Raw genomic sequence first — 22,425 nt, 5'->3', positions numbered from 1 at the left:
ATGCAACAAATGTGTTGGTTGATTCTTCGCCTTATCAGAAGCCACTCCTGACCTCCTCATCAGTACATTTTCTCTTTGCTGAGTCTCTAAGATCGTGTTGACTTTCCTCACACTCTTGAAACTGTCTTTGCCACTTTGGGATATGGAGTAAAAGTGGCCGCTGGATTGTGAAGTCAAATGACTTTGGTTGAATCCTTGATCTAACACTTTACCTTCTATGTGACTTTGGTGAAATCACGAGCTTTCTGGTTCCATTTCTTTCCTCTGTAAATCTGTTTCTACCTGACATAATGGAGGTAGGATCAAATGGACCCATTTTAAAGTACTCTGTAAACTAATCAATGAATACACACACACACACACACACACACACACGCATATATGCATATGTACCTTTTAAATTCAGTCGATCCTTTCTCACTCTGCCTACCTCACTGTGTTGCAGGGATGATAAAGTTAATGATAGGTACAAATGAAAGTACCTAGCACAGAGGAGGCCTGGAAGATGAGAAAGTGTGGGTCATGCATCCATGGGGAGAAACACTCCCAGCAGGGGGCACAGCTAGTTCAATGATGCTGTAGCAGGAAAGAGTTTGCATGCACAAGGAAAAACAAAAGGCTCGATACAGCTTGGGTATAGGGAGCTGGGGCAGAAGTGATATATGATGATACGGAAATAGAAGAAGGAGAAAGATCACACAGAAACGGCAGAAATTTGGCTTTTATTCTAAGTGCAATGGTGTGTCATTCGAAGATTTTGAGAAAGGGAGTGGAATGAGCCCATTTACAGTTTTTAAAATATCCCAATGACTACTAGGTGGGGAACAGACATGAGTAGGGTAGGGCCAGCATAAAGGCAAGGAGAGGAGTTAGGAGGTGTTGCAGTCACTCAGAGACTAACTGAAGGGGGCTTGTCTGAGGCAGGCAATCACGGTGGTGAGAGCAGTGGACACATAGGGATATGTTGTGGAGAGAGAGTCGATGATCAAAACATAAATACTCTTACTGACACTGAATGCTCCTCATACTTTGACCACAGCCCTCTCTTCTAACTTGAACTTACACCTCACTTCGACATGCCCCTTGGGCTATCCAAAATATGGTACAGTTATGCCCTTTTGTGCATAACTCGGTAAAGTACCCTCTTAATTTAAATAATCTTTAAACTTTCTGATTATAAACATGCCCCCATAATTTGTGCTTGTTTATTTTATAAATTGGATGCATGAATACTGTTAATTCACATGGTAAATAGTAGTGAAGCCCAGTTTTTAATACAAAAAGTGAATGAAGGCTCTAGCAATTTCTCCCTCTATTCTAGTAGACGTCTTGTGACCCTTCTCCACTCCATTAAGGTAAGCACATCTCACTCGGTCTAGGCTGTCAATTTCTACTGAATCTTTAAGGTTTAACTCATGATACTTTTCCATGACATTTTTCTTAACCGCTTATTCTTTTGTTCTGAAGTCTTATAAACACTTGAATTCTGTCACCTTAATTAAATTCAGCATCTATCATTCATTATCTGTCGTGCTTTGCTCTGTCAGGTCCTGTCTTTCTTCACCTGGACGTTGGCTCCTTAAGGACACCGACTCATGTCTTGCTTTAAGTCGCATTAATATTTGTTGGCAGGAGGAAGAATCTAATAATACGATTTTTTTTTTCAGTCATGGACATCAAGGGTCATTCATTAATTCAATAAAAATTACCATTGAGTGTCCGATTATAGATCAAGCGTTCACATTTCTGGGTGTTAAGAAGTGACAGGACCAGCAAGTTCTCTTCTGTCATAGAGCTGGCATTCAAGAGGGAGGCTGACAGAAAATAAATAAATAAATAAATAAATAAATAGTTGTCCAAGATCCTTTAAAATGAAGAGTGATTGGGGCGCGTAAGTGGCTCAGTTGGTTGGGCGCCTGACTTCAGCTCGGGTCATGTTCTGGCAGTTCACGAGTTTGAGCCCCGCATCGGGCTCTGCGCTGACATGACAGCTCAGAGCCTGGAGCCCACTTCGGATTCTGTGTCTCCCTCTCTCTCTGCCCCTCCCCCACTCACACTCTGTTTCTCTTTCTCAAAAATAAATAAACATTAAAAAAAATTTTTTTTAAATGACGAGTGATTGTTTCTACATAGAAAGCCTTGGAGCAGGGGTGTTAGTTGGGGTTAGTGTGATGAATGTAGGCCTCTGAGGAGGCACCGTTGTCCTATATGATGGGAGGATTCAGAAGAGTTAAGTGTCACTGATGTGAGTTGAAAGATGCTTGCCACTCCAGGTATATGGTTTACCTGTCATCGTTGATTTAGCTCTATTTCCACCTCCACGGTCATTAAGACTATTTGAAATTCTTTTACCATAGTGACCCATTCTAATTTTGAAAGGCTAGCCAGTAACTTATAAGTAAGTACAATAAATCAGTAAGCCCAATGCTGCTGCCGTAACAACCAAATCCCAAAGTCTCAGTGGCTAAACATGATAGAGTCTTATTTCTTATTTATGTAACAGTTCCTTGTTAGCACGTGACCTTTTGCGATCCAGCCTCCTTCCATATTCTGGCTTCATCCTCTCCGAACTCAGAGTTCTCTACACTCAACCAGAGGATGCGGAAAGAAATGGAAGAATCACACACAGGAGGATTTTGTGGTTGTGCAATGAAACTGGTGATGTGTACATTGTAGACCAAGGCTGTGTCTCAAAGAAAGGTAGCCTCAGTGTGGTCTTGGAAGAATATTTTTTTAAATTTTTTAAAAATTGCTTTTAATGTTTATTTATTTTTCAGAGAGAGAGAGAGAGCTAGAGAGAGAGAGAGAGACAGGGCACGAGCAGGGGAGGGGCAGAGAGAGAGGGAGACACAGAATCCAAAGCAGACTCCAGGCTCTGAGCTGTCAGCACAGAGCCGAAAGCAGGGCTTGAACTCAGGAACTGTGAGATCATGACTTGGTCCTAAGTATGATGCTTAATGGACTGAGTCACTCAGGTGTCCCTTTAAAAAAAATTTCTTTTGAGTTCATTTATTTATTTCAAGAGAGAGAAAGAGAGTGAGCAGGGGAAGGACAGGGAGAGAGACAGAGAGAGAGAGAGAGAGAGAGAGAGAGAGAATCCCAAGCAGGCTCCACACTGTCAGTGCAGAGAGGGATGTGGGGCTCAAATTCACAAACCCGCGAGATCATGACCTGAGCAGAAACTGAGAGTTGGAGGCTCAACCGACCTAAGCCACCCGGGTGCCCCGAGAAAATAGGTTTTGTGGAAAGCTGGTCAGTTTCTGCCACAGTCTACTTCCCCAGGGCTCCTTTTCCTAAGGCCCGAGAAAGTATCCAAATTCACTGGCCACCATAAAGCCAGAAAAAGTGCATATGATAAAACAAACCTTTGACTCTATCTCCAGTGATTTTATCCCCGGTGATTATTTTAACTTGCTACTGTGAATATCATGCAACCCACTTATCCCCACAAACTGGCTCATTTTCACAAATCTCAACAATACATCAAGATTCAGTCCTGAATTCCAAATGTAATACTTCAGTGCAAAACTTCTTGCCACAAGTAGAAATTCACAGCATATACTTTCCAGCCCCTGAAACTCAGTGCCTCACAATGACCTGAAGCAGCACCTTTGCTTCAGAGAAGGAAATGTTTGGCTCCGCTAGCTGCTAGAACGACTAACAATAAAATGTGCGAATTTATTCACACATTAAGCTCTGTGCCATATGGTGCTACAATAATCTTTGTTGCTCTCTTTACTCATGACATGTACTTTGAAAAATCAGGTTTAATTATTTTGCCTTGATTTCTTTATTTATCATTTCTTTTGATTTTGGGGTGAAGGGACAAGTGGCTGGTAACTTGGAAGCCTCAATTCTTGGGCTTTTTTCTTTATCTCTTTTGTTGATGGTCACCACAGCTTTTGCATCTCACTCGCTGTTTATACTTCCTGGGGCCTCTGCAAATAAATGATGAAGCATTTACCATTATTCCCGGACTGAGGGAGAGAGGGAACTATTCTTCTAATTTTATTAGGATTAAAGATGAAACGGAGAAAAGTTAGGCAAAAATAGGTACAAGCATGATGGCTCTTAAGGAGGGGGCTGGGCTGGGTATGGTTGTGACTTAGCCCGGAAGGGCAGCCAAAGGAAAAGACTTTGAGGACTGAGCTTAGACAGAGGTGGAGTCTAGGAAGTAACTTCCATCAAGGAGATTGGGTAGGAAACTGAACTGTAGCTGGAGAACCACAGCTACGCATGAACTCAGAAGGAGTAGTGGTCAGCAGTCTAGGAGGCAGGAGACAGGGATAGAATCTCTTACGAAGACGGGTTGAGGAAAGCAGTTAAGAATTAATTTTCCCTCTTCTCCTCACCTTCTCTCCTCCCCAACCACTCTAGGCAACCATGTTTGAACTCCATAAAATGTTGCGTTCTTTATAAAGTTTCCCTCTCTGCTTAGCACAAGAGACGTGCAATGAACATGGAAAAAAATTTCCTCTCCTATCACTTTGCGGCAAGTTGAAGAGATGACTGACTCTTCTATTACCTACTTATGTACACTTATGTAATAAAATATTCATTTATCGTCATTCTACATAATTTATTCAGTTATTCTTTTTTTGAGAGAGAGAAAGAGAGAGAGAGAAGGTGCAAGTGAATGAGAGGCAGAGAGAGAGAGAGAGAGAGAATTGACAAGGGGCAGAGAGAGAGAGAGGGAGAGAAGTGGGGCTGACCTGATGCGGGGCTCGAGCTTACAAACCTGTGAGATCATGACCTGACCTGGAGTCAGACACTTAACTGACTGAGCCACCCAGGCACCCCTATTCAGTTCTTTTTTAAAAAAAAATATTTTATTTATTTTTGAGAGAACACAAGTGGGGGAGGGACAGAGAGAGGGAAGACAGAGGATCCGAAGCAGGCCCTGTGCTGAGAGCGGCAAGCCCAATGCAGACTTTGAACTCACTAACCTTAAGATCATGACCTGAGGGGCGCCTGGGTGGCTCGGTCGGTTAAGCGTTGGACTTCGGCTCAGGTCATGATCTCACGGTCCTTGAGTTCGAGCCCCGCGTCGGGCTCTGTGCTGACTGCTCAGAGCCTGGAGCCTGTTTCAGATTCTGTGTCTCCCTCTCTCTCTGCCCCTCCCCTGTTCACGCTCTGTCTCTCTCTGTCTCAAAAATAAATAAACGTTTAAAAAAAATTAAAAAAAAAAAAAAAAAAAAAAGATCATGACCTGAGCCAAAGCCCGATGCTTAGCCAACGGAGCCACCCAGGCGCCCCCGGTTATTCTTTATGGAACCTCTGTTTTGTATCTTGTGTGTGTCAGGGGCAGGTATAGAAAGATGAAGTAATATAGCAGCAGGGGGCTTATATTATACTGCAGATAGACGCACATGTAAATGAGCAATTAAAACACAATTCGACAACTCCAGTTCAAGATGTCTGCCAAGGAAAATCCATTTGCCTTTTCTCCTTCCGTGATCCCACTGAAATGATAGAAAAAAAAACAAATGAAAATAAAGATAAAGCCGTAGTGAAACTAGGAACCCAAAAATGGCAGAGCCACTGCATACCATTGGGCAGTAAAAAAACCTCACAAACTTGTTTTTGGCAGTCCTTGGAAAGGGCACCATCAGCAGGCCTGGAATGCTAAAGAATTTCTGGAAGACACAGAGCAGATGGACTTGGATTGATAGAGTGCCTGTGGCCCATAAAAACGAAATTGGATACCATTCAAGAGTGAATTTTCCCAGCTGAATTTAGGAAAAATCCCTAGATCAGAGATCCAAACTTGCAAGCAGAAAGAGGCCAAAGGACGGTTAGGGTGGTGCTTATAGGACTTTAAGACACAGAACAGATGAACACAAGGGAAGGGAAGCAAAAAGAATATGAAAACAGGGAGGGGGACAAAACATAAGAGACTCTTAAATATGGAGAACAAACACAGGGTTCCTGGAGGGGGTGTGGGAGGGGGGACGGGCTAAATGGATAAGGGGCACTAAGGAATCTACTCCTGAAATCACTGTTGCACCAGATGCTAACTTGGATGTAAATTTAAAAAATAATAATAAAATAAAATACTTTTAAAAATTTACAGAAATTATATACAGATAAAAAAATAAAATTATTTTGTTACTTGCTTAAAAAAAAAAAAAGGCCAATGGGCCCAGCGGCTCCCATCTCCACTGTTAAGTGGCTGAATCAGCATTTGCCGCAGTTTGGCAATACAGAAACAGTTCTTTAAACAAATGAGGCAATTGATTAATGAGCAAACCCAGCATGAGTATTGATTCCGGGGAAAGAAGTGGAACAAAGCAGTGGACGAGGAGCTCCCAGGATCAGAGGCAAGCTCTGTCTTTGCTCACATTCCCCTGTCCACTGCAGTCAGAGTTTCTATGATTAGAAACTTCTGTACTGCTAAGGGAGAAAATGGTTGCCCCCTTTGCTGAGATTTGGAAGAAATATCTCATGTAGCCAATCTGTCTAATAATAGTTAAAGGAGAGAAGAAAACAGAGAAATGAGCAAGGAAAAGAAATAGAAGTCAGATTTCCTGATATGAACAAAGACTTGACAGAGAAGGAGGAAAATTAAAAAAAACTGGGAAAGAGACATCCTTAGGAACATAATTATGAAACATCACAACGGGGGGCGCCTGGGTGGCTCAGTTGGCTGAGCTTCCCACTTCAGCTCAGATCATGATCTCACAGCTCGTGAGTTCGAGCCCCGCTTCGGGCTCTGTGCTGACAGCCCAGAGCCTGGAACCCGCTTCAGATTCTGTGTCTCCCTCTCTCTCTGCCCCTCCCCTACTCGTGCCATGTCTCTGTCTCTCAAAAATAAATAAACATTAAAAAAAATTAAAAAAAAAGAGAAACATCGGAACAAAAGTAAAGAGAAATACTGTAAGAGAAAGGGAAAGAAAAACGTGTTTACAAAAACAGGAATCAGACTAATAGCAGAATGCTCAATTGTCACACAGGATGTTAAAAAATAATGAGGGGCACTTGGATGGCTCAGTCAGTTAAGCATCCAACTGCAGCTCATGTCATGATCTTACAGTTTATGCGTTCCAGCCTCACACGGGGCTCTCTCTTGTCAGTGTGGAACCCGCTTCAAATCCTCTGTCTCCCTCTCTCTCTGCCCTTCCCCCACTTGCACTCTTTCTCAAAAGTAAACAAACATTAAAATAATAATAATAATAACAATACGACAATTCTGCAATGTTTTGAAGGAAAATGTTTTGGAACTGAGGGTCCTATATGCACTGACTTATCATTGAAGTATTAAGGCAAAAGTAAGCCTTCAAGTTTATCACTCATGTGTTTCCTTCCTTCCTTCCTTCCATCCTTCCTTCCTTCCTTCTTTCCTTCCGTGCCATAGTTGGTCATGTGTTCTGGGTTCTTGTTAACATATGTTATTGGAAGATGATGAAGATCATGTTGACGTTGATTTTCAGGTTTCAGAGAGAGCTTGATGAAATGAACAGAATAGAGATCTAGAAAAAGGAATAGAGAGTGTTACAACATTTCAGAAAATGAAAGTAAATGGATAGTTCAGGCAGAACTATTTTACACAAAGAGAAGAATAAACATGAAGTGAGTTATCAGGGAAAGGAATTGGAGTAAAAGATTGTAAATGGGTTTGAGTCACTTAGATTTATTTTTCAAGGGAGTTTAGGATTAGTGGGAATAGAGAACAGTAGAATTGAGGTCCATTGGTAGGATGGGACTAGCGATATGATACCTTTGCTTTCTATTTCACCTCCTAGTCAAGCCTAGACCAGACTGAGCCCCTCAGTAAGCTTTGAAAATGCCCATGTCCAAGGAAGTGATGAGAGAAATTTCTAGGGTTAAGAAAATATCTGCCCTTTCTTCAGCTCCAGTCAGAAATGTCAATGGCAAATGGCAAAAGGGCAGAAGCTATGAATAAAGACAGAGTAAATCTCCATTGTTGTTGAAGGAGATATTTTGGTTTGGATTTTCATTTTCCCACTAAGGTAAGTTTGTCAGTAAGTTCTTTCCAGACAAGGTATGCTGTTAATCTACAACAATTTGTACTAGGGAAAAATTCATTTTGAAAATTTGAAAATGCATACCATAGTTTTAAGGAGATACAAGAGAAAGCATACTGCCATAATTTTTGTGTTCTTCTAAGAAAAATTGGCCCAAACCTGTCTTATGTGGGTTCTACCCAGCTCAGTTAAATGCAGCTGAATCCTTCCAGATGCTTAGGCCAAAAATTTAGGAGTCACTGCGACTTCTCTTTTCCTTTTACACCCCACCTTCAACAAATAGGCAAATGCATTGGAGCTGCCTTTAAAATTAATCCCAAATCTGGCCCCCGGACATGACAACCACCATCACCCTGGCCCAGACCACCATCATCTCTTGCCTGACCTATTGCAGTAGCCTCCTAACTGGTCTATGTCCACTCTCGTCACCCTGGGCTGAATCCTCAACACAGCTGCCAGAGCAATGTCCCAGCCTGTCATGCCTCTACTCAAAACCTGCAAGGGCTTCCCCTCCTACCCAGTGTAGAAGCCAAAATGTCCTTCCAACGCATGTGGGGTCCTACATAATCTGACCCTTGTTTACTCTTGTTCACTCTACTCCAGTTACCATCCTCCTTGAGGCTCCTGGAACATGCCAGGCCAGCCCAGGGTCTTTCTAGTATTTTCTTTGCCTGGAACACTCCTCCTGCCGATAACCACATGGCTGTTCTCCCTCTTCCTTCCAGGGACTGCTTAAGCCTTACCTTCTAACCATCCTATTTATTTTTTTAACGTTTATTTTTGAAAAAGAGAGAGAGAGAGAGAGACAGATGTGAGCAGGGGAGGGACCGAGAGGGAGACACAGAATCTGAAGCAGGCTCTAGGCTCTGAGCTGTCAGCACAGAGCCCAAGGCAGGGCTCGAACTCATGAACCATGAGATCATGACCTGAGCCGAAGTCAGACACTAAACCAACTGAGCCACCCAGGCGTCCCCCAACCATCCTGTTTAAAATAGCAATCCCACCCCAGCCTTCTCTGTTCCTTTACCTGCTGTATTTTTCCTGACAATTCTTGTGACTTTCTAATATATCATATATTTTGTTTTATTCATTTGTTTTATCTCCCCAAGCAAAATAAAAAGTTTTTTGTTTGGGTGGTTTTGATCTGTCTTATGTCGCTATACCTCTAGAATAGCTCATGGCATATTGTAGGTATTCAAAAAAATCCTTTGGGGATAAATGGTATTTTGAAATAACACATGTTTATGAAAGGAACATTTTGCAAAGCCAACAGCATTGTTTCTTTGGTCTCATTTGGCAAAAAAAAAAGAAGTGGGTGAACTGTAAGATAGGACGGTAAGATTTGTCACAGTGCTCAGGATGATAAGCAATGACTAACATTTTCAATAATTAGATTCTGGAGCAACACCATTGAATATTAGAAACTAAAGTTTTATTTTCTCAGTTTTTTTAAAACTATATATTTCATAAACAATGCCCCCTGAAACAAGGAAGTTAACTGAAATGAACTTTATATATTTTATATAGTCTGGGAAAAAACCCATAATGGCATGTAATAGTCTTTGGTATACACTTCTCTTTTTTTTTTAATTTTTTTAACGTTTATTTATTTTTGAGAGAAAGAGACAGAGTGTGAGGGGGAGAAGGTCAGAGAGAGAGGGAGACACAGAATTGGAAGCAGGCTCCAGGCTCTGAGCTGTCAGCACAGAGCCCGATGCGGGGCTCGAAGTCACAAACTGTGAGATCATGACCTGAGCTGAAATCAGACGCTCAACTGACTGAGCCACTCAGGCACCCCTGGTATACACTTATAATTGCATCTTGATTTTCAAGTAAGCATCAGTTTTTAATAGGAGTAAAAATGGAATATGAGAGCCTAAGGAATCTGGCACAAAATGAATGTCGAGCAATGTGAACCCTCAGTTCAAAATTAGAAGATTCCACTCTTTTTCTGGACTGCTTTTCAGCCAGTCCAAAAGTTGGGATTCCAAGAGTTTTAGAGGTTCTGGTCCAGGGAACCCCATGGTCAGCAGATGCAACCTTGGGTTTCTCTTCTTAGCAATGTCAGCCAGAGCAAGCCATCAGATTGTCAGACCCAGACATTTGGTGAGAATTCCAGAGGGCCTTTTTCCATAGCAAGTCAATGAGAGTCTACCTTCTGCAGAAGCTCCCAGTGTTATTTGTTAAATGCTTGTTTAATTTCTTATTCTTATTTACAATGCACAGATAGGAAATGACTAAATAGCAGGGAACCTTCTCCATAAGGTCCATTATGTATCCTTCTGAACATTCTTCATCAGTCATACTCCTAGTGATTTTCCACATCTCATGACAGTTGTTTCCTCTGGAAAGCATTTCCCATTTCCTGCAAACCTGGGTTAGGGGCCCTTCCTCTGGGTCTCCACAGCATCCTACTTCCCACATCAGTGCACCTGCCTTGTCACTGGCCTTATGTTACCTCTGTTCCCCAAGGGTGGCTGGGAGTGGCTGTGAAGGCAGGCAGGGAGTTGGTGTTTCTTCCGGTTGGATCCGTAGTACCTGGCACGCTATCTAATGGGGTTAGTCGTTCAAAACACGTAGGTAGAATATATCAATAATTGAATATCTTCCTAAATGGATTAGCCCATCCAGATAATAGTTTGAAATGAGGAAAGGAGTTCCTAAAGTGTTAGGCAACAAGCCACTTACAATTCTAGAAGTGATATTTAAAAACTTCATTTTTCTCCATCAATAACAGGACTGGAGCCCTCCAGCAGTACTTCTCCTTCCATTTCCTTGTCCCTAACACTCGGAACCAATCCCAAAAGGAATTTGTTTTAAAAAGAAAATCCATGGCTTTACATTATTAAACAGAAAATGGAATTAAAGTTATTTGTTTTGGGGCTCCTTGGTTATCTCTACTGCCCACTGCTGATAAGAGATACATATCAGATGTTGTTGAGAGTTTGATTTCACCTACAGATATCCTTTTCTGAATGCATTTAAGTTGTTCTCTTCCCCTTTTAGCTTCATGCTTTTAGCTTCCAGCGACTTAAATTAACTCTTATGCAAAGGCAGAAAAAAAAGAGCAAGAATTCAAAGAAATGTGTCCCTTGTGTGCGATTGATTCTCAGCAGTTTGTTATTAAATCTTTAAATAATTAAATACAAGAGAAAACATTAAAGTGACATTAAAAAGCCAACCATATGTTGAAAATATAAATGGAGAGGAGTGAAGTGGAGATGACCATGGAATTAAAACTGCTCTTCATTAACCTTGCTCCACGGTGCCCGTGCCCATGATTTCTATGCACAGCCTGCATGTGGGATCCTCTGTGGGGGGGCCGTGCTAGAGGAAGAGGGAAACTCTGTCCAAAGCAGTTTGCCAAGAGGAAAGGTCAATGAGTAAGGCGACACAAGCCAAGACCTTAGTGTAGGAATGATGAGTGGGTCATCAAAGGGTCTTTCCAACAAGTTGTTCTGTTTATGTTGTATAAGCTAGAATGTGACCAAAATAAAAAAACTTCCTTCCTTCCAGAGCACAAGACCTGAACTATAAGGTGGCAAGTCAGCAGTAGTAAGAATACCGAGTGCTGCCATAGGTGACTCAGGTGTCGGCTTATTAAATAGTTGTTAGAAAACTGAGCTGTATCTAGAAGGGGAGGAAAGCAGGAGAAAGCTAAGGTTCTGGACACAGAAAGCATGCAGAAGGCTGTGATGTGGATTTAATTGTGCTCCCCAATATTCACGTGGTGAAGTCCCAACCCACAGGGCTTTGGAATGTGGCCTTGTTTGGAAATAAGGTCATTGCAGATGTAGTTAGTTAAGACGGGGTCATACTGAAGTAGAGTGGGCCTCTAATCCAGTCTGATTTGTAGCCTTATGAAAATGGAAAATTTGGAAGCAGATATCCACAGAATGCCATGTGAAGATGAAGGCAGAGATGGGGGCAATGATTTTATGCGCCAAAGAATGTCAAGATTGCCAGAAAGCCAGCAGAAAGGAGGAGAGAGGCATGGCACAGATTCTCCTCCACAGCCCTCAGGAGGACTCAACCCCATTTTGGGCTTGGTGCTCAGTGATGGCAGCCCTTCCAAACTAGTAAACTGAAGAAGGGCAAAGCTGTGAGGTTCGTGTCATTTTTCCTCACCTGTACGCTTTAGGTAGCATTCCACCACACGCTGCATTGCTGCTGGTCAATCAGCAAATGCTCCCAGAATGCACTGCTGCATGCCAATTGGCAGACTTCCTCATAGTACTGCTGCGTGTCAAGGAGCAAAGGCATCCTCCACTCTTCTGGCACTCAGCACAGTGCTCGACACTTAGGGAGTGTGAAGAATATAAAAATGGTTCTTGCCATTGAGCGGTTCGTAGCGTAGACCAGATATGTCTTTGCAAAGAATACACTGATTAGTAAGCGCTCGGATGAGTGAGGCACACTCTGGAGCCCTTGGGAGTCTTTGCAGAGGAAGTAACAGCAATGGTGGCAAAGGCTGGATCCTGAGAGCCACGTGTCCCATGTACCATCACACGTACATCATCTTCAAGGACGGTCCATGAGCTAGCCAGCATGGTCATTCAGAATTGGCAGAGGGAACTGGGCTTGGAGCATGTAGGGAACTTGCCAGTGTCTCACTGCTAATAAAGGATGGAGCTGTGGGGCGTCTGGGTGCCTCAGTCAGTTAAGTGTCTGACTCTTGGTTTTGGCTCAGGTCAAGATCTCAGTTCGTTTGCGTGCCACGTGAGGCTCTGTGCTGACAGTGTGGAGCCTGCTTGGGATTCTCTCTTTCCCCCTCTCTCTCTCTCTGTCCCTCCCCCACTTGCTCTGTCTCTCACTCAAAAATAAATAAACTTAAAAAAAAATTTTTTTAAATAAATGATGGAGCTGTTATTTGAACCCAGGTCTATCAAACCAAACTGAGTTAGAAAAAGTAAACTTTTGTATTTGTATTGTTTTGGCCGCTATGGTTACCTGGCCCCAAACTGCACAATTACAGAAGAATTTAGATTTTAATCTTGGCCTCAACAAACCATTCAGAGATAGTTTCATTGGACACTGTAGTGCTTATTTTTTTTAATAAAATTGGACACATATTTTTCAAACTGTGAGATTTATAGTTAATTCGCTGTTTAAATATTATTGCTTAGCTTTTCCCACTTTTCATTTGGGTCTTACTTTCCCAAGTGGTTGTAAGTTCTTTTGAGGTCAGAAATTATGTCACATATATTAGGAACTCGATGAATAAGTTTTTAGGAAAAATAAATGTTAAGTTAGACCTTTCTGATTCCTGTCTTCTCCATCCCTCACTCCCAAAAGAAAACCTGCTTTGAGCTTGGAATCAGTCCTCACTCATGTTATTCTCTATACCTCATATCCCATCCAATGCATCAGCAATCCTTTGGCTTTATCTTAAAAAGATATTCACCTTCACCTCCCTGATCCAAATTATCACAAATACTTGCTGCATTGCTGGAAAATGCTTCTAAATGGTCTCTCTGCTTTCATTCCTGCTCTTTAATGATTGACCCTCTAGTCTGAGAGTGCCCTTCCCAAAGACAGGTAGGCCTTGTTTCTCCTCTCTTCAAAGCACTCTAATGCCTTTTATCATACCCAGGACAATATTGAGTCCATACTTTGAGTAGTTCCTGTCCCTTTATCACCAGACTCTTTCCTTGACCACTATGATCCTCAGTCATGGGGCCCCAGCCACACCAAACCAGCTTCCTGTTCCTCAAGGGCATTGAGCACACTCCCTTCTCAGGGCCTTTGAACTGTCCTTTCTGTGTGGAATGCTGCTTCTCCAGATGTTTCCATGTCTTTGTCCCTCATTTCCTTCATCCGCCCAGATGTCAGTATATCAGAGAAGCCTTCCTTGACTACCCTATATGCAATAGCATACTCTCCTACTAAAATCAGGTCCTACTCTCAACAATACTTCATTTTGTTTCATATCATTTATCTTATTGTTTGTCTGTCTCCACTAGCATGTAAGCTTCATGAGGGCAAGGGCTTTGTTTTGTTTACTTCTATATCCCTTAAATCTGGAACATGACCTGTCACACAGGCATTTGATGCATATTTGTTGACTGACTGAATGAATGAATGAACGAATGCATGAATGAAGAGAGTTCAGTAGTTACAGGATTGTGGTCCCATCTCTGTGAATATCAGAGTGAAGCCATTCATTGCCTTATATGTGGTTAACATTTCAAAGCATTTTCATATACATTAACCCCAAAAAATCTTAAGAAGGTTGATGAGAATTTGGAGGACACAGGTTCACTCTGAAATAAGAGGGTTAGGAGATACTGGGTGTTTCAGTTGGTTAAGTGTCCAATTCTTGATTTCAGTTCAGGTCATGGTCCCAGCGTCATGGGATCAAGCCCTACATTGGGCTCCATTATGGGCATGGAGGGTCATCGAGCCTGCTTAAGGTTCCACTCTCTCTCTCTCTCTCTGCCATTCTTCTGCTTGTGCGCGCGCTCTCTCTCTCTCTTAAACAATGTTTTAAAACATGAAATAAGAGGGTTATACACAGGTAAAGTGACTTAGCCTGGATCACATAGTTAATAATTGACTCGTCAGAATTGAAAACAGGGTCTTCTCTTTCCTTTAATCTGGGAGTCTTTTCACAAAGCCACTCTACCCTTGCAAGTCTTGACAAATCTAGTAGCTACTTCACTATCTTGGTGCACCATGCTTGTTTAATATACCCTTGGCTAGTTGAGGTACTGAATGCAGATCGAGGACCTAGCCCATTTAGAGGATGTAGCTTGGGACACCAGAGTTTGCAATCTTGCTGATGATGTCAGTAGAATGTACTTGGGACTATTCTTAAAGAGACACCTGTTCTCAGAAAGGTTTAGGTGACTTTGAATGCTTTTGAGTGTTTCAACTCTGAAGGAATCATTTAAATCTCTTCAGATTGAGACTTCTCTTTGAGTCATGAGATCTTTGGTGGGGGGAAAAAAAAAGTAAAAACTTTTCTTGTTAGTTATCCCAAGGGATATAGGAGGGTAATAAGGTGGTGAGAGGTGGCGTCCTATGCTTTCAAGGAACTTCTAAGGGGCCAGCCAAAAAGATGGACTTGTCATGCAAGAAGACAATCCAACAGGTTGAAGAAAATGTAGCCTCCTGTGAAGAGATAGGGAAATGGTCCTAATATGGGTTTAGTTCCTATTTTTTATCAGGCACGGTGCTGGTACCCCAGTGGTGACAAAGTAGAGGTATGAACCAGTAAGGAGAAGGTGGAATAGACAACAGAAGCAGCTGTGTCTTGAAGTCCCATTGGAGGTCCAACCGAGCCTTATTTTCTCTTGGGGCTTGTGGGTTTGCCATGTGCATTGACATAAACATTTCTTCTTGCTTGTTTATTTCTGACTCTTAATTAGCCAATAAACATGAATCAAGCATGCCCAGAAGAGTGTAGGAGCAATGGAAGCTGCACAAGATATATGAGTTGTATACCCTGCCCTTGAGAAGCTTATAATTGCTGGTGTAATTGGATATTGCCTAATAGATTGGAAAATGAAAGTTGACAGGATATGTTAAATGATGTTTCTCCGGCCTTCTTCTGAAGTCTCATCACTTGGATAACCCCAAGGATAAGCTCTTTAGGTTTATAAGGTATCTTTTCAGCATCTGACCCAGCCTCTGTACGTTCCAGTGATAAGAAGCCAGACTTCATTCAACGTTGCCCTCTGAGCAAGTATCTATTGCTACTATTTGCCCAACACAATGCTGGGCACAGAAGTACAGTGTCAGCAGAACCGTTTTCTGCATAGGAGAGCTTCCCCTGTGTTTCCTGCCTTCCACGTCTTGCTTGTCACTGGGAATTCTGCCTTTTAGCCTTTCAGTAAACATAGGGGACCCGTCACTGGATACCTACGGAACAACATTTCACGTTCCTCAGGGGTATAACCGCTTGACAACCAGCCTGGGAGCCAGGAAACGGGCCTGTCCAGCAGCCTGCGTGTAGTGCAGAAATTTATTACTATTTCCTATTTCTTCCATGGGAAGAAAAAGAGCTATAGCCTGTATTTTGACATTTTAAGAAGACTTACAGGAGTTATGCCACATCAAATGAGCTGACGTTATGACACGCTGACACTAATGTTCAACAAAGCACATTTATTGCAGAATTTAGAGGCTAGTCACATACCTCCAAGGCTTTTTTATTACTATGATTTCTTCTTGGGCCTGCCTATCTTGAGGCTTCAAGAAAGGAAACTCTTCAGCTTTATTCCTGAGAATTAAGCTGACATGGGCAACTTGTGCATATTCTCTTATCTTCAGTTCACCAACGAGGCTGATAAATCATACATGGGCTTGTAATTATTCCAGCACCTTCCTCTGAAGGGTAATTCAAAGTGTTCTGGCTCCTTCTTCTAATATTAAGGCTATTTTGAGAAAACACATTTATATTTTGCCTGTTTTTCTCTGCCTTGGTATCCACAAAGCCTATTCTGTATTGCAGAGAATGATCTGCAGTAGTTGAAGTACCTAATGTCAATCAGTGTTGAGCATCAACTTTGTGATCATCCCTGTGGAGGAATTCAATTCAGTCCAATAACACTTTGATGAGCACCAGCCATGTGTACAACCCTACGGCAGATGCTGCAAGGGCACAATGGATGAATTGACAGTTTCAGAGAGGACACAGGACATGCACATAAATAATATACACAAGGTTGGTGTCATAAAGAAAGCATAAACAAAGTGCAGTAACAGTTCAAAGGCATAAATCAGCTAAAAATGTAAGCTCTATGAAGGCTGTACTTTGTGAGGCATTGTTCACCAGTGCTTGCTTACTTGCCACCGGGCACATAGTCGCTTCTCTGTAGATACTTGTTGACTGAATAAAGATTCCGTCTGGAGGCGAAGGTGGGGGATGAAGGCTGAGAAAGGCCCTGATGTGGAGGGTTATCAATAGCTGATGGAGGTTGGAGGAGAGTGTTCCAGGTAGAGGGCAAGGTATTTGTTAAATGATGGAGGCCTGAAGTCTTGCAGAACGTCTTGGCAGGGTTCGGCTGGGGTATATGGTACATACATGGCAGTGATGGTAAGAAAAGTAGATCATTGTTGGGGCCAAATTATGGTGATTTTGTATATCAGACTGGGGATTTCGAATTTAATTTGTAGGCCTGGGAGGAACATTAAAGTATTTTGAGCAGGAGCTTGGCACGATCTGAACCATGATTTGGGGAAACTGATGCGGTAATGACATGTAAAGTGTAGCTTCCAAACTTAAATGTACATTAGGACTGGCTGGGGAAGCAAGCTTTTTAATCATACATATTTCTACTCCCCACACAAGAATGAATGAATTGGTAAGCCCATCATATCTGTATTTATACCAAGTTCTCAAAGTAAAAGCCAACTAAGTAGTTCATAGAATTCAAGATTACATGTGTTTGGGGTCAGTGCTTTAGGGAGAGATGAGGGGAAAGGTTGCAGGCTCATGTGGGTCGATCAGTGAGAAAAGACCAAAACAAAGGGAATTCTGAGATCGGGAGAGTCTATAGAGCCCTGCAGTAGAAGGATGGGAGCCAAGCTTGAGTCAGGAGCCAAGGAAATAATCTTTTTAAAGCTTATTTATTTTTGAGTAAGTAAGGCAGGGGAAGGACACAGAGAGAGAATCCCAAGCAGGACCTGCGCTGTCAGTAAAGAGCCCAACAGGGCTCGATCCCACGAGCCAGGAGATCATGACCTGAGTTGAAATTATGAGCAGAAATCAAGAGTCAGACGCTTAAGCAACTGAGCCACCCAGGTGCCCTACGGAAGTAATTCTTGAGAGGAAAATCTGAACCTAAGAGTATCTACAGATACAGGTCTAGTGACATGAGCAGGAGTGAGGACTGGAAAGCGGAGGTGTGACTTGTGGCTGCTGGGAACACAGACACACCGCTCTTCTTGTCTATACCTGCCAGGAGAGCCCCAGGGAAGATCTTCCCAGCAAGTAATCGAGTACATCAATCATTATTTCCCCATATCAGAACTTTCATTTGTATCTGGCACTTGAGTGGAGATTTTGTGTGAAACTCATAGGTACTCAGGTAGAGAACCAGTAAGAGGTGTTGGTAAGTGTCCTCGAATCCACTGACTTTTTTTTTCTAACTTGAGAATACTGCAATAATAACACTGCAAGAAGACTTAGCCTTATTTCAAGGGCAATTCAAGACTGCAGAATTAACAGCCGCACTATTCTAAAGTCAAGGCATTATTTTCTACCTGTAATGAAAGAAACTTGAAACACAACTAGAAAAATAAGAGGTTTCAAAGATGTATCAACTCCTGGAAATGGTATTCTAAGCAGTATGTTTAAAACTCTATTGTAGGAAAAGGTGTAAAAATTGGGGTGGGGATTACACGTGAAAATTTTTATTTTATTTTATTCCCTTTAAAGGAACCAAGATTTATTTAGGCACTGATGGCCAAGTAGTTTGGTTTTGGAAAGAAGGACCTGGGAAACGTGAAATAATGGAAAAAGCAATGCACAGGGAATCGAAGAACTGAATGATATTATAAATAGCGACAGCAATACTAGCACCAATGCTACACTTAATTTACTGATCTCTATTTACCAGCTACTGTGCTAAGTGCTTTACATACATCATCCGGTGTTATCCTCATAATGATCCCGTGAAGCTGGTATGATTATCATCTCCAATTCACAGAGGGGAAATTGTGGTTCAGCGATGGTAGATAGCTTGCTTATGCCCAAACGACTCCTATGTGGTAAGTGGTAGCACAACCTAAATCTAAATGCAGCACAACCTAAATCTCAACCTAAACCCCTAACACTTCCTGACTTTACCAGTAATCAGCTGTCTTATCTTGCTCTCATTGAATCTTCGTAAAAACCCTAGGAGTCAGGTACTGTCATTATTTTATTCCCATTTTATAGATGAGATTTCTGAGGCACAGGAAATTTGTAACTTCCCCGAAGTCATGCCACTCACAAGTACAGAAGCTGCCATTGGGATCGGATATTCACGTGAGAGTCTGCCTCTCAGTCTAGTGACACGGGTACAAAACAAAACAAAACAAAAAGAAAAAAAATGTATTTTCTAATGGTATGCCACAAGGCTCACCTCTCATTTTTGCCCCAGTCCATATTTTTACTAACGTTGTGTTAAAATACTGATGTCATAAATCTGTCGAAATGCCACGATTGCATGGGATGGGTGATTTGGGATTTGAGTAAAATCTAAGGGCAGGGCAGATCGACTCTAATACAAGGATGTGCATGAGAGATAAATATCGGATCTTTCTCATGGACCAAGAACCATAGCTACCCAATTAGTGACATGGTACCAAGAAAGAGAAGGGGATCTTTTGTAGGTAATGGGGGGGGGGTTAGATGACAATAAGCACAACGTGACTCGAAGGCGGTTAATAACACCTCACTCCCAACCTCTCAACAATACGAACAAACCTAGTGCCAACTTAGGGCAGTAATAGCACCCCTCTGCCTGTGGCCCATCAGAAGAAATCTGGAGTGTTGCATAATAAAAGGAAGATCTTTCTAGAAGTTGGAACTTTGGAAAAATGAAACCGGTTGGCTAGTGTGAGATTTTAACATAATTCGGATGTTTATCAGAATCATGTATGGGCCATTCTAGTACTGCAGATACTCAGGCCTCAATTCTAGAGAGGTGTGAGGAGGGAATGTATTTTTTAAAAAGTTACCCAAGTGATTCTGATGTTTGGCTTAGACTGAGAACCACTCACTTGATGGATAATGATAATAATGACTATTTATGGGTGCTAACCATGTACTGTGGGTTATTCTACGTGCTATTGTGCAATCTCATTTATAACCTCATTCTATCTTCTTATAACAATTTGTAATATAGTTTTTATGATCTCATTTTACTGATGGATAAACTGAGCCAAATTTAATGATTTGCCCAAGGTCTTCTAGGGTAGTAGATATAACAGGATTGGTACCACCACTTGGTAACCAGGGGGATGGCAGTTCTTGGTAGGTAGAGCTCCAGACTCAAATCCAGTTTAGATGAACAGGCATTAGAATTAGTTACCTCTATGCTGCTTTGGGGTTGCAATGACATGTTGGAGTAAGTGAAATTTAAGGGGGATTCCAAAATGAAAATTTTGTGATTTTGTTACCAACTGAGAGTTCTAACATACACCAGATCTTTAGGTTAGAGTCTAGGAACATAATGAAGTTTAAAAAGATATTTTTAAAAGTTTAAAAAGTTTATTTAATGAATAATGAAGTTTAAAAAGATATTTTAAAAAGTTTAAAAAGATATTTCTGGTACTTCTGGTACCAGTAATAATGGATTATATTAAGATTAAGGAAAATCATATTATAGCCAGAATAGATGTATGGAAAGGCAAATACTCCAGGCCAGTAAAATGAATTCACTGTAGAAAGAGTTCCAGGAAAGTAGAAATAAGATTTGAGAGATAAAGTTGAGGGGAGAGTCCAGAAAAAAAGTAGAGAAATCTCTGAGGTTTTCATGACTCAGGTAAAATGATTCTCTGAAATCAAGTTCTCAGAAGAACTGTTATCTGAAAAGAAGAGTGGATATGGTCTCTCTTTTCATATTACTGGCTCAAAACAAATAATTATAGCTCGTGCTCAATCTCTCTCTCCTCCTCTTTCCATCTCCGTGGTGAGCTTCATTCTTAATTTATTTCAGGATTTGACATATGGCATGAAGCATGATGGCATTAAATATGGCTGCTAGCAGTATCAGATTCACATACTTCTGGTGTTATTACCTGAAAAGTTAGAGAGATTTTTCTCTTGCAAGTACCAGTTGAAAAATTCTGAGGAAGACTTTGACTAGCTGAGCTTGAGTCATGTGCTCATCTGTCAACCAATCACTGTGTCCAACTGATGGATATTGTAATTGGCTCAAAGGGGATCACATTCCCAGAAACATAATCAGGAGGCAGGGCCTATTACCAGCCTAGGAGGATATGAGGGGCTGCTGGGAAGAGAAGGATAATGGCCAGTCAAAACAGCAAACATCCTTCTTAAACATCTTGGGCCATGAGGGATTGTCCAGTGACAGTTAAGAAAAAGGCACAGATCTTCCCTGGAAGCACTACTTAACATTATTCTGGAAGTTTTATCTAATAGGCTAAGATTAAAAAAATAACACCAAAGTGAAATATGAGGTGTAAGTATTAGAATAGTAGAGACAAATGTATTTTTAAGAAGATTAATAAAGGGGGTATAACTTAAAAATATCAAATAATGACAAGGCACACTATTTAGAACAGTGTGATAGTGTAAGAATGGGTTCTAGAATAGATCCTTTTGTATGATAAAAGTGAAATTTCAGATTGGTAGAAAGATGATGAATTATTCAGTAAATGGTTTTGGACCAATTCAGTAAATGGCCTTTCCCTAACTGGAAAAAGGAAAATATACTATTATTTCCCATCTTAGACAAAAATATTTTAAAGCTGTAATTTTCATTGAATAAAATATACAAACTTTTTTTGAAATTTAGGGATAGGGATAGATTAAAAAGGAAAATCTCAAACCCAAAAACCAAAAAAGAAAAAAAAGATTGAAAGTTTAAAACTTCTTTACAAGGAAAGATATTATAAGCAAAACATCAAGAAGAAACTGGGATTATACACATATGTAACTTACTCCCCCAAATAATATTCTAAACACATTACAAATCAATTTGAAAAACACAAATGACCAGATTATTAAAATGTGCAAAAAATAAGAACAGGAAATTCATAGAGATAATACAAAAGCCAATCATGATAAAAAAATTAAAAGATTAATATAATTTTGTAGTGAAAATGGGTGAAGATGATTGTCCTGTACCATTGGGGGAAGTGAACTTTGGTACAATTCTTTGGGGGATAATATAGCAAATATCTCTCAACATTTAAAATGTGCTTACTCTTTGATCTAGCAATTCCAGTTAGAAATTATATTTGTATGTATAAAGGTACAACGAAGGGGTTTAGAGTATTGTTTGTTAGAACAAACATTTAGAGGTAATGTAAATGTCCATTAATAGATAATGTAAATGCCCATTAATAGGGAATGGATAAAAGCAATTATGGTACCTCGATATTACATACTACTATGAAGATTTTTAAAAGGAATAAAGTAGGTCTTCTGGACTTGAACGGAAAGTTATTGATGATATATTATTTAGTAATAATACAACTTGCAAGTATGTATAGCATGATCCAATATTTGCTTACAAATAGAAATCCTGTAGATGTATATATCTATATACTTATCTGCATGCATTATAAGGTTTTTTTTTTACACGCACAGAGAAGTTTAGTGGTGTTTTTGCCAGGGAATGAGAATGGGATATAATTTTATTTTCTTTTTTCAATGTGCATGAAAGTATTTTTTGAAAAAAATTAAAACCTAGTAATTTGTCTTAATAGAAGAGCTTCAAAAGCAAAATTGATTTCAAGTTTTATTTGGTTGCTTTCTTTG

Source organism: Panthera pardus, unplaced genomic scaffold (assembly GCF_024362965.1).
Source record: "Panthera pardus isolate Hobbes unplaced genomic scaffold, ASM2436296v1 HiC_scaffold_6, whole genome shotgun sequence".
NCBI classification, from domain to species: Eukaryota; Metazoa; Chordata; class Mammalia; order Carnivora; family Felidae; genus Panthera; species Panthera pardus.
Note: the sequence above shows the minus strand (reverse complement) of the source record.